This window comes from Lathamus discolor, chromosome 6 (genome assembly GCF_037157495.1).
Source record: "Lathamus discolor isolate bLatDis1 chromosome 6, bLatDis1.hap1, whole genome shotgun sequence".
Taxonomy (NCBI): Eukaryota; Metazoa; Chordata; class Aves; order Psittaciformes; family Psittacidae; genus Lathamus; species Lathamus discolor.
Window position 1 is genome coordinate 85,385,333 of NC_088889.1, and position 14,101 is coordinate 85,399,433.

Below are 14,101 nucleotides of genomic sequence, written 5' to 3' on the forward strand. Positions count from 1 at the left end.
TCATAACCCAAATGACAAGTTCTGAACTGAAATAAAAAAACCAACCCATCTCCAACAGACACTTCATCAAAATCTGGCTCATTACGGGGCTTCACTTGCAGCTGCTTTGCTCCTTCAGGGGTTTGGCACAGGATGGCTGTTGTGGGAGCTGCGTTCACCCCTCTGCATGTCCTTTTACTGACTCGCCTTCGATTCAGAAGCCAGCTTCTTTTTTCCCCTCTTTTTTCGCTCAGTATCTCAAAAGAAGCAACTGTGCTGCTGCCTGAGCTGATGCCTCAGACAAAGGAGAACGGCTTCCTTAGGCGGATGGAAGATGTTTGTTTTGTATTAGGTGGTCTCTTGGGACAAAGAGTAAACAACAGAGCTAACCTGTTCCCCCATCCTAACATCTTTGTTAGATTTTTGAGGTTCTCCTTTGAAGTGGCAAGGTTCATTGGCTGGACTTGAAGGTGTCCAGATAATACCTTAAAAAGCAAAATTATAGGGATGTCAGCAGTGTTAGGGAAAGTTAAAGTTGTGGATGTAAGCAATCCAAACCAAGCCAGGAAGTTTGTTTGAGTCAGGTAGCTTATAGCTGGCTGTCACTGAAGTTTGCATTTGACAGCTGTGCGACTCTGTCCTTTTGATTTTTCACGTGCAAAGTCCCACAGCAGTTCAGAAGTGAGGAGCAGGATTTTGTGCATGTGGCTGAGTAGACAGAGCCAGAAGCATTTAGAAGTTATTCGACACAAGTTCTGTTTTGTTCTTGATGCTTTTCTTTTTAGCACCAGAAATGGGTGCTGATGTCATTCTTATGTTGGTTGCTTAGTTTAGAGAGAATAAAGTACAGCTAAATTGGGACCTTGCAAAATGCAACACCCAGATGGCTGAAAAGACAAGTGAACAAGGTGCTGAAATGAGCAGCTTTGTCTTGGGTTTGAAAAAGAAATTAAAAAAAAGTTAAGCAGCATACGGATAATACACATGACCATAGACAGAAGTGAAGTTCATTTTGAGCCTGAATTTTGCATTCCTTCATATCAAATCAGGCTGTGTTGCTATACTTATTCTGTGTTAAAAATGGAAGCAAAACCAAAAGCAGAGCAAGGCAAAGAGAATCAGACCTCAAAGGAGTCTTCTGGCAGGATTTTGGTACTCACAGAACTGGTGCAGCGCATTTCACAACCTCTGTGCGTGTCAGGTTGTGTTAAGGAAGACCTGTTCTTATAGTGATCCTTTGCAATGACCTGCTAGCCAAATGCTCAAGTGCAAGGAGCATTCCAGGTTTTGTTTCTATCCCAGATTCTGGGTATTTCACTGAATGCATTTCAACCCCTTGTCATTGTGTTATCACTGCAAAGTGACAACAGGCTAAGCCAGTGAGTTAACCTGGATCTTGCTGCAGGAGATGTTGCACAGAGGTGAGAGTAATGGTTACAAATTGGAGGACCACTAATCTACTCATTATCAGGTAATTACACAGCTACTGTAAGCCAGGTTATGGCTGCTCTTAGAAATGCCTCAGGAGGAAATGAAGTGGAGAGGGAATTACTCTAATATATGGCAATTTATCAGTTGCTAACACCAGCAAGACTTTGTTAGAAGATTTCCTTAGGGTTCCCTATGACAATGTTATGGATTTATGACTGGTGATGAGCATCTCTTTGAGTAGTGCAGAGCAAAGTAAAGGATTACAGGCTTCTAGGTATTCTGTGATCTGGGACACAGGTGAAATGATTTCCACCATAGCAGGTATGTCCTGACAGAAGGCAAAATGATTGCTGGTAGTCGGTGTGGTTGGTAATGTACAGTATTATTTGCTTGGATTCTTTCACGCAGGAGCTAGAGAGAGAGTTGGTAGCCAAAGGACCCCAAAGAAACTTGCTTAGTTTATATTAGGAGATGATACTTATTCATTTGATTCCTCAATTTTTCCGGCAGCACCGGTTATATCAGCCGTAACAGTATAGCACACTAAATTACCAGTGCTGTGCTGTGAAAACCTCTCTTAACAATGGTGACTGGTGGGAATTGCTCAGCAATGAAACTGAGAAGAAACGAGGAATGAGGCATTGTGGACACGCTGGCAGAACTGTTTTTCAAAATTCGTTGACAAACAATATTGGTTGCTTTAGGCAGGGCAGGGATCATGTACAGATTGGATCTTCTTTCTTCTGAAAAGTACAGGATAGGGGGTCCTGCAAGTGTTTTCAACCCAGTGGATTTACTTTACTGAGGGGTGGGTTACGCTGCAGGACAGGGATGGGGGGTGTCCCTAGGCTCATCCTGGCTCTTTGCTGGGAAGACCAGAGGTGCTGTACCAAAGCCTGCCTTTTCTCCAAAAGGACTGTGGGAATGTGGGCAGGGAAGGTGCCTGTGATGCTCTCTGCTCACCTGCACTGGGGGAGCAAGTTTGCTGCTCACTCTCTAACTGGAGCAATATTCCTTGCCACTGCAAGGGTACGCTCATTTGTCCTTTTCTCATCACTTGAGAAAACAGTGTCTTTGTTGGATCTCTCTTTGTGTGCGCTGGAGTTGATGAATGGGTGTGGTATGACAGTATAGCTACAGTTGCAGAAAACCCAGGAAGAATAGCACATTTTTTTCCAGAATACTCCATCTTGTTCTAACATTTATTTGGCATGCTGAAGTAGTAATGTTTTGTGTTCTGCAGTGACTGGCTTTTGATATAGAAGTTTTGCTAGAGAAAGCGTTCTAGAGTATACAGTGCCAGCAGGGTTTTGGAAGAGAAAGGGGGTAAGGGAGGAGGAATTTTCTTTTAAACAGAAAGCAGTAAATTCCATCATGGGATCTTATACACCAGCTGGGTCATTTAAGAGTTCATTTCCAAATACCACCTGATGATGATGAAATCGTTCAGTGTGTGATGTGACATTCGTGTCCTGAACAGTCACCTTGTGAAGCCTTCACCTTGGAGCTCCTTCAGCCATGGAATGAAGCACCATCTTCCAGCAGGTTTCTTAGCATAAGGTACATGACATTTTATAAACTTTTTGTAAAGGTGGATTTTTCCAGCCTGTTTTAATGTATTACTTTTAGGGGATTAAAGGACTTAGATCTCTGGTTGCCTCTATGCATAGGAAGGGCAGGGAAAATTCATATGAGCCACAGTGCCTAAGCCTTTGCTGGTGTTCTGGGTTGTTGATTGGACTTCTCTTTGTATGAAGACTTGACCACAATGAATTAAGCTAATTAGACTTTAAGCTGATAACACCACTGCAAGAACCCAAAGCTGAGCCCTCCCTGTCTCTGTCAAAGAAAATCAATATTTTCATTCTTCCATAACCTCATTGCTCTGTTTAGCAACAGCAAGGCAACATTGTGCTGAGACTTATGCACATAATTAGGGCTTTGGGAATTTGGAGGTGTTTTACCCGTAATTAGGTTACGGATGGTAAACTATGAGGTTTGAAGGTTTTCAAAACCTTTTCCAAAACCTAATGAAGGTTTTCAAGAATAGGGATTTGCTTCCTATGGTTTTCTGCATTCTTGTTAAAAATAGAATAAAACCAAAAGCATAACGAAAAAGAATCAACCCCAGATCTAGAAAGGCTTCCCTGGAAGTTGTCATTGCATCATGTCAGTCAGCCTCTTGTGCTGGCATTTCCAACCTTCCTGTAAATGGAAGGACATAGAGGTGCTTCAGTTTTGCTAATAAAAAAAGAGGCATCAAAAGAGAGGAGGATTCCAGATGAAACCAGGATAGCTCTTCCAGTAAATACCTCACTCTGTAAAGAGTCTTAGTGGGATCAGGGCCATATCTCCTGGAGAAGAGTAATATCCCCTGTCAAAAGGGAATTATAAGCTGCACTTATACATGTTTAGCTAGGTTTAATTGCTGGCACACTTGAGTGGACTGCTTTTGGGGGTAATAGTTACATGATGTTCTCTGTTGTGTAATACATTAAATGAAATGCTGGGAAGGGTTTCATTCTCATAGTGTGCAGCATCTCCCACTGCCTTTCGGGCCGGTAACTGACTGCACTTTTTTAGGGCTTTGGCAGCAATAGAAATCCAGCCCTGGCTTTGGATAATTGCCATACAGCATGCTGAAACACTTCCCTCCCTGGACAGGAAGCCCTCTGCTATCCATTGCATTTCCTTGCAGTGGTATTAGATGAGAAAGGTCAAAGCAGCACAGAAACATACCTGTAGCTGAATTTTCAGTAGAAATACTGGTAAGGGCTAGAGCTAAGCAATTTGTCTTGGCCAAGTAGCACTAGAATATTTTTAGTGGTATTCAGAGCTGTGCTCAGTCTCTAGTAATATTCAGATCTCTTGAACTTTAGTAAAAAGCAATGTTGTCTGAATGGAGCTAGGCTATTGGGAGGGAAAGAAATTAGTCAGAAAAGTGGTAACAAGACCTAGTTTAGGCTAATAGGTTTTACTACAGGTGGAACATAGTACAGAGAATGGAATAGTGAACATATTCTCCAGTTTAAGCAGCCAACTTCAGTGATGCAACTGCACATGTGGGCAAATACATTATAAACAACTTCGTTGAGAAGTGTAGTATATGCTTGGAAGGAAAATACCAAAGACAAAACTCACATCAATACCAGCAATAGGTAAAAGTATTCCTAAGTGCTGAGGAACAAAGGAGGTTTTAGGATAAAGTTCAAGCAAAGAGGGTTTACGTCTTCTCTATATTCATCCTTGGTTTCATTTGCTTGAGTGTTCTCTGTCTTACAAAGGAGATCAGCTTTTGTGGGGACAGCTGGGACTGGATGGCTTATTGTCAAGTCTCAAATGTCAATGACTAATGCTGATTTACATGCAGATTGCCTCTCAGCTTTAGTTTATTTGCTTATTTATTTATTTCTCAGATATGCTGCCGTGCGCTTCTGAGGAACAAATCAATGAGAGGGCAATACAGAAGATGCAATCTTATGGCCAATTCAGGAAAAAGTTAAAAAATAATCATAGAAAAAGAGGATGAGAGAAGCATTTCAGCAAATGTGTCATTGCTGGTAGTTTTCCCATTCAGGTGTTTGCCAGATGCCAGTCTGTTTGTGAAGAATTCATGTTGCTGTAGACCTAGAGCTGCAGTTGAGCCCAGACTCTTATTTAGTCTCTGCTGTTTGAGTTAGCTTTAAGTTCTTTACTGTCGATATGGAACAAGTACCATTCCATTAGCTCTGCTCCCTGACAGCCAAAAAAAGAGAGATCCTGTAGCTCTTACCATCTGGCTACGAGCAGAAAAGTTTTGTTTGCTGGGGTTTGTTTTTAACAAGAATGCCTTCTTTCCAGGGTGTTCCAAAGTATAGCTGTGTGCCATACTGACAAAAATTAAACTCTTGTGGGCTGCCTACCCCCTGGATCCAGTGCTGTAATTTAGTTCATTATTTCCCTCTCCTCTCCAGTCCATCCCTACTACTTGCTGTCGAACACTGGATACCCTGCAGGGCTGGAATCAGCTCTTTGCAGTGACTTCACAATTCTTTCTTCATCCTAAGAGATGTTTGTTAGTGGTGTTTATTTATAATCAGAAAAAAATTGGCTCAGTATTTTACATATTACTTGTTGAGCTTGGCAAGTTTACATCTTGGAAGTTACAGACCTAATAGTGATGAGAAAGCTTGAGGTACAGCCATTGAAATTGAAATGTTATGCACCACCAGATTTATTTTGCTTGGTAGTTTCCAAAATACAATTGCATTGTCATCAGTCCTTGTTTGTGTTTAACTTCCACTGACTTCAATGGGAATTTGGTCTCTAAACCGTTCAGAAGTGGCAAACTGCATACCAGAAGTAAATGGTTTTGCATAAATAAGACACTGGATGTAATGTCAAGAGATCTGGGTTCAATTTCTTATGTGCTGGCAAGATTCCAGCTTTCGATCCAGCTTCACCTAATCCATTAAAGATGAGCGACACATGTACAAGCCTTAGGACCACATGTTCAGCTCCTTTCCTCATGTGTGTGTGCATCTGTGAAATGGTGCTAATAACAAGACAGTCAAACTTGTAGTTACCCGAACATAAAAAAAAAAAAGGGGGAACATAAAAAGTCTGGTTAGGCTGGGGTAAATGCTTATCTCTTCAGATTTATTATAGTCACTCATTCTATGCACGGCCCTCTTGAGGGCTCAGAAGAGTTAGGAGATTTATAAATAAGAATTTGGGACTAAGATATAAAGACACTGTGATGCAGCCCAGCTCTGGTGGATTTATAGCTAAACTGCATGGATTTTTATTACCTATTTAAAAAAAGTAAAAAAAAAAAGTGGCTAAGGACATAAGAAATGATCAGAAATTGATGGTGACCCTGAAAATCGCTTTCTAATGGTGATGAAAATCTCTTATTAAAGATTTATGTGGAGCGAGGAAGCAGGTGAAAACTATTTCTGGTGCTGAGTGTGCCTCAATAAGTAAACATTACTGAAGATATGAATGTTCTTTCTTGAGAATTTTTAATGATTAGAGGGTTTGCTTCATTATAGTCAGATATCTAACCACTAATTACTCTGTTAAACTGTGTTTTGGTAACAGGAGAAATGCTACAGCAAATTTATTTACCTATTAAAATCTTTATGTGTCTATTACTGCCACCAGTCTGTGGCGCCTCAGAAATATAGACTCTTATTGATGGGAACCCAGATGCTAACTAGAATTTAATTTAGTTAAATGGTTTATACTACAGCTTGTATTTCTCCCTGGATGTGCACAAACAGAACAAGATAAAACCAATTACTTAGGGTTTGGGGATTTTTTACCTATTTGCACCCTTCTTTCTTTACATTGTAAATATAAAATATTTACAACTACTTCTGTAAAATACTGATTTATTTATTTTTTGAGTCAGAAAATCTGCTCCTAATGCTATTAAGTTGCTTTCAATGCTGTTGCTCCAGTTGCAACTGTCCAGCAGTTTAAAAGACACTACATCTGGTTCTACTTATCTTTTTAGTAGATTACACTAAAGTGAATCCTTAAGGCTAAACCCTCTAATTTACTAAAACACATGCACATAAAATTACAGCTGTCTTACGAAGGCTTTCATTGATTTCAACAGAACTGCAATTCATTTAAGTGATTCTGAAACTTAGATAAGCCAACTTCTTTTAAATCCAGAGGGAAAAACCCCACAAATATCAAACCCAAAACACCCTAAGCCTGCCAAACAGTCCTAATTACTGGTTTATTGATTGGCTCGTCAGTGCCCTAATCTTTATCTCTGTGTCCACTGACCCATCACTCCCACATCCCTTGGTTCAATCCAGGTAGTAGCTAGGTGTGCTTCCCACAGAGAGACAATTTTATCGTCAAAATATGATGTTTCCTGTTATTAAAGCACAGCTTCATTCTTATAAGTAACTATATACATTGTGTAAGGTTCATTTCTTTGAACCTTAGCTGTCTGAAAATTAGACGCCTAAGCTAAGCTGAAGGTGGGGGATATCATTGATAGCCTGTAAAGTAGAAATAGAACATAGATGGAGACCTTAAGATACAAACAACTAATTTTGAGGCTGCTTAATTTGGGTAGGAGGCTATTACCTCCCTGCAGGTTTCCTGCTATTTAAAGACCCCACTTTGACTTTCTGCACACACTTTGAATTAAGGTATTTTCCCTTAGAAGTCTATGGGAATATTTTGAAGATGTACAGAAGATGGAGGAGCATCCCCTTTCATGACTGGTGTAAATGTACTTAGCTCCACATATCCTCACTGCATGCACGTGCCAATAGTTTTACACCAGACATGGAACCTCTTCAGCATCCTTGATGGTAACTCACAGGAGCATGGGGTTAAAGAGGACATGGGGGGGGTGGGGGTGGGTGGGGGGGTGGGGGGTGGCGGGTGGAACGTGGAAAACACTGAGGAAAAGGCAGGTGAGTTTTCTTTAAAGACTCAGCCAGAAGCTGTTCAGTTACCTTCCCAGGAATAAATGCCCCCATTTTGTACTTTAAGTCTCATTACCCAGTTATGTCACCCAGCTAAGTGTTTCAAAGTGTTTAGGCATTATTGCTGCTGAACATTGGGGCAGACATCAGAATCCAATTTAACAAAACACAGCAATATTAGAAACACAAAATTTTCTTTAGAGAGAGAATAGTTACAGCAGTTTGCCTAGAAATGTGCTGTATTTCCCAGCCACCAGTCCTGCTTTCTGCCCTATTTGCATTCCAAATGATATCTGTCAGTTCAGTCAGCGGTTACAAATTTGATGCAAGAATTAGTGGAAAAAACTTTCCTACTCATGTGATAAACAGCCCTCAATGATCATAATCCATAACCAAACCCTTTCTCCTCTCACTTTTCCCCTGGGAAAGTGGGTAAGAGAACAGCACATGGCAGATGTTTGCTTAATACTGTGCTTCGCATCTTGTGGTATATGTGTCTGCATGGCAGGTGCAGGAGTTTGCCTGTTGCTAATTCCTTCCTGTGCTTCCACCAATAGCGCTGGGAAAAGTTGATTATTTCAGTGAAAATGGCTGAGAAAACCTGTTTTACATTGGATGGTTGTAGCATTATGTACTGCTATAATGTTGAGAAGCAGAGATTGTCCAAGGCTTCCCCAACAGTGTGTGCAAAATCAAATTCTCCATTGCCAGCGCTGCCAGATGCATGTTGGTCATTCCTGTTACAGGAGGTGAGATCAGAGCTGGGGGAAGAATGCAGAGGCAGGAAGATGCATTGCTATTCTTTTTTGCTCTCTGGACACGAGGAGTTGAGGAAACAGCTGTCTTGAAACAAGTCAGCCTGCAGCCTTTCTTCATCATTGCTACTACCTTGATCAGCCTTTCTTTGCCTCAGCGGTTGCCTCAGCCGGGGGTTTCAGGGCTCTGATAGGGGCAAAGAATCAGAGACATTTATCTGACCTGACAGTCTGCTCTGGTTCATTTTAGTGCAGGGCTGCTCTAATTTAAAGATTGAAGTGGAGTTTTACTAATATATCAGATGTATATATATACATGCTTTGGACCTGACAGTGCATTTATATCATTATGTATCTTAGGAGGTGTATTTGCCTGTATACCAGTATCCATATGTGCATACAGCATGTGTAACTGTACGATGCTGGCTGCAGCCATTTGAGCAAACACATGTAGTGTGTGCCACACAAACACGGAGTAAGGTGCTCAGTGTCTAACCTGCAGCCTGGGAGTTTCTCTTTCACTCCTGCAGGGCTTGTGCTGCATAGGAGAGACCTATCCTCTTGTGCCTGTATTGGGAGCACCATTTTTCTCTCCCACTGTTTCTGTCATTACTCCTTTTTCACAGGATAAAGACCTGAAACCACCCAAATGACTCGGGGGCCCAAATGGTATTTTCAGACTGAGCTAGGTATTGTGATCTGCCTGGGCTCCTAAATTGTGTTGAAAATGCCATGGATGTGTTCAGGGAACTGGGCTGGTAATCTTGCAAAGGCATTTCAAGCCCTGCTTCAGCAAAAAATGTTTGAGGATTTATTAAAGTGTTATGCAGTTAAGCATTTAAGTGTTTTGCTGAAGCAGAGTGTGTTTAGCTTTAAAGCATTTAGATTTATTATATTTTTGTAAGTAAATGTGTTAAACTTCAGTAGTTGCATCTATGTCTCTTCTGGACAGCTTGGGGTGTGGTAAAATAGCCTTACAGATGTTGGTCTAAAGTTTGCTGTTTACATCAGAAATGTTTGAGAAAGCTACTGAAATCATAAGGAGAAAATTGATCTAATAGTTTTCTAAAGAGATGGTAACTTGTTGGCAGAAGGTGGTGCTGTTACCTGATACTGGAGCAGATAACTAGCTCTCATGTCAGTGAACTGCTAAGCTAAGTCCATGAGTAGAAAAGAGATTTTCTTTCTCCCCCCTAGTCATAGATGTGACACATTAATAGATACAGATGAGGTTTCCCAGTCTCTCAGATATAATAGTCTTCTTGGAAGGCAGGTGACCATGTCACTATTTCTTCCAACGTAAAGCAGAATATCAGGTGAACTTTGTTCTTTAGAGAAATAAATGCTTTTTAAATGGAGTGAGTGATTTCACTGGGAAGTACATGTGGACTGGATTGAAAAGCAAAAAATGATTGATATAAGGGACAGCTGAAAGTTTGAGAAGCTTTTTTTCATGAGAAGTACGCTGTCACACTTCATAACAGCAGAAATCAAGAGGGAAAACTTGGAAAAATCCAAAGAGAGGTTTTGGCTGGGAAAAGCTCTTTTAAATTCTGTCTTGTGCATTGATAAAATAGTCTGTATGCTCAAACTGACAGGTGAGGCTCAGCAGCAGGTTGGGTATATGGAGCAATTCACATGTGTAACACATAAATCACTTCTTGGCTCTTCAGAATGATTTCAAGCCTCCCAAAACATCTAGCATCATTTTGAAAAGAAAGGATGAAATGTAACTGATGGTATAACAGATAACAAGTTTCGTTTCTAAGCTTTCAGAATATTCATAGATCATATTTTCAAGCTTTACAATGTAGTAATAGAAGTTAGAAACTTCTTTCACATTTAATAAAAGATTTTTTTTTTTCACCTAATCCTGTGCCTGTGGGAAGGCACTGGAGCAAGACACGGGTATAAATAGAAATAGTTATTGTATTGTTTCTTATGAAAGATGCTAGCTGAGGATTTAGAAAATGTGACAATGGAATGGTTTACCTATTTATGGATTAAAATACTCAAAAATTATTGTACTTTTACTCCACTTGCAATTCCTGATTTAGAAAATCTTAGAATGTGAGAAAGGCTGTTCCTGAAATGACTCGCTGGCAACTAGCAGTTGAAATATTAATCTGGGTTCCGAAGTGTTTTGATAAATTTTCATGACCAAGAGATTTGGAAAACTTAGATATATAGATATAGAATCAAAGAATAGTTAGGGTTGGAAATGACCTTAAGATCATCTGGTTCCAACCGCCCTGCCATGGGCAGAGACACCTCACACTAAACCATGGCACCCAAGGCTCTGTCCAACCTGGCCTTGAACACCTCCAGGGATGGAGCATTCACAGCCTCCCTGGGCAACCCATTCCAGTGCCTCACCACTCTCACAGTAAAAAGCTTCCTCCTTACATCCAATCTAAACTTGCTCTGTTTAACTTTTAACCCGTTACCCCTTGTCCTGTCACTACAGTCCCTGATGAAGTGTCCCTCCCCAGCATCCCTATAGGCCCCCTTCAGATACTGGAAGGCTGCTATGAGGTCTCCACGCAGCCTTCTCTTCTCCAGGCTGAACAGCCCCAACTTTCTCAGCCTGTCTTCATATGGGAGGTGCTCCAGTCCCCTGATCATTCTCTTATCCAACTTTTTATCCTGAAGGGTGACCGAATTTCAAACATTTGTAAATCTCATTGTCCATTGCTAATCCTTCAGTAATTTAAGATCATTTTAAGTAGAAGATTTTATAAGAGAAAAATATTTCACACGTACTAGAATGTAAGATTAAAGAGTGAGAAAGAAAGTCCAGATCATGAAATAAATCTGCTGAGACTCATGCTATCTGCTAATCTGAATCAGCAAGAAAAGCACTGGTGGATTAGGAACAGTGTAAAACGTTTGTTTTGCTATGGAATAATACCCTTTTGGGGATGGCAGCTGTAGGTAGGACAATGGGTAACGGGTTCAAATTTAAACAGGGGAAGTTCAGGTTAGATATAAGGAAATAAGTTCTTACTGTGAGGGTGCTGAGGCACTGGCACAGGTTTCCCAGAGAAGTTGTGAATATTCCACCCTGGCAGTGTTCAAAGCCAGGTTGGACAGAGGCTTGGGTAGCATGGTTTAGTGTGAGGCTTCCCTGCTGATTGCAGAGGGGTTGGAACTGAATGATCTTAAGTCTTTTCCAACCATAACTATCTATGATTCCATGATGGGGGCTTGTCATGCCCTGAGTGCCCTGAGGGACTACATAGCCTCTGAATTTCAGAGATGAAGTTGTACAGTTGCCATGTGCATTTTGGGCCATATTTTCAAAATTCTGAAGGCTCATCTTTGATCCTTTTGTTGGGATAGCTGCATGGATGTACAAATAGCCAGTAAATACCTGCACTTTAATGGGTTGTGTATGCTTGGCTTTGAAAGTCTGGCTTTTAGAGACAAGGCACTATCCCATACCTTTGGAGAAGAGAAACTCAACTGGTCAGATGCTGTGTAAGATACAATTGAGACTGAGACCAAGAGGCTGTTGCAGGATTTTCAGACCTTGAGCTTTAGGCTTCTTCTTTTTTTTTTTTTTTTTCCAATTGGATTTCATGGTCAGAACTTGGTGTAAGAATCCTGAGACTAGGGAGCAAATAGCTTTTTATGGAGATTTAAATTACATTTTACACTTGAAAAATCAGTCTAAGCAGTGAGTGAAATGGCCTGGCATTTTGTCTCTGTGCCAGTCCTCTGCTGCTCTCTTCCTGGCCAGAGCAAGTTACATTTACAAGGTGCCTTGAGTGGTGTGTAGCAGTGTCAGGGCAGGATACAGGTGGGTAAATGGAAAGAAAACATTAAGAGCTAATGTTTCCTGCTCCTTTGAAGCCCTCCTTAAAACCTGTTTTAAAAGCCTGTGAGGATTTTAGCTCTCATTTACCCTGGCTTGGTCAAGTGATACAGCAAAGAGATGTAGGCTTGCTTATAGCTTTCTCCTGCCAGCTTCTCAGTGTGAGGTGTGATATCAGTCCAGTACCATTTCCGTCACTTCAGCTGAAGCCCCCTCCGCTGACAAATAGCATCACCAAGTCAGTGGACTATATAGAGTCTGTCCACTGATTCTTACTGTTCATCTGATCAAAATCACATGGACCATATCCCTTCTGTATGTGAAAAGCCAGCAGTTTTCCATAGCTGGTGTTGGTTTTGGGAACACATTTTCAGATAGTCCTAAATTAATTTGCAGTGTCCAATGCTTACATTGGAATAATTCACTCTGAATTCACTACAGTTTCCGACAATGTCTGCTGAGGCTTCTGGCTGTTTTATTCCATTTTCAGTAATATTTATCTGCTACAGAGATTAGCACACTTAACTGCCAGTCAATTTATGAACTGAAGAGTTCATAAGGTTGATACTTTTATGCTATTATTTTATGCCTTTTGGTGCATCTCTCTATAAATGGGTGACTCTGTTATTTTCCCTCAGAGCATAACTGTAATTCAGGGCCCTAAATGAAGAACTGTAAGCACAGAGCTCCAAACCCTGAATTCTCACTTACCGGTGGAGGTGGGGAGAAACAATCATCTGATGGCACAGTCTAGCCCTCTAAATAACATCTATCCAGGTGACTTCCCCTCCTCCCGTGTAAAGCAGTTACATGTCAGCTAGGATTGTCTCTTTTCCCACTGTTTTTGGTGTGAGTTGCTGAAAAGCAAATCTTTCCCACACCTAATTGTATCTGTTAATTACCTGTGAAAAAGCAATTACCTCCAGGTGATATAACTCTTTGGGAAAGTTTTTTTTTAATTGGCATAGATGGGGAAAGGATCTCTGCTATGGATGTTGTTTTCAGAAAAATCTTTCCAAATATTGTACCTGATGTATCACATTAGACACATCAGATTGGGTTGCATCAGCAGTGTTGCATTACATCACATCACCACGGTAATGTGCTGTGACAGACTTGCAATGCAATGTGTCAGCTGGAAAATGGGAAAAGATGTGATTTCCTGAACAAAATGCTGCTTAAGGTTTATGGTATTTTCCCGTCCTCCAAGTAAAGAAGCGGCTGTTTATGTTTTGCAGTATTTTTTAAAAGACTCAATTGCCTGTTGAAAAATTCTAAGCATTTTTTGTTTGTTTGCTTCCTGTTCTCCACGGATAATTAACAGGTCTAGAAAGAAAGGTATTTTTTGCTACTTACATTTCCATACCCAGATAATAATACATCTGTTTCCCAAACTTTAGTAAACTGAAAAAGCATTTCCTAGGAGAAGGAAATTTCTTACCACTTGTATAACTCTTTGCCCAGTGCCTAATCTTTTACCTTAACTCATGCAATATGCTTCATGCGAGGAATACCAAGGGGTAAGTTCTATATAAGTGACATTCAGAATCACAGTGGTAAGGCTGCAAATACAGAGAGAAAACATGGCAGCAGTGCATGCGTGCACCAGTCAGAGCTGTAATTAGAAGGTGATTTTCTGCAGCATGACTTATTTATAGTGCACATCTACAGGGATAACACTG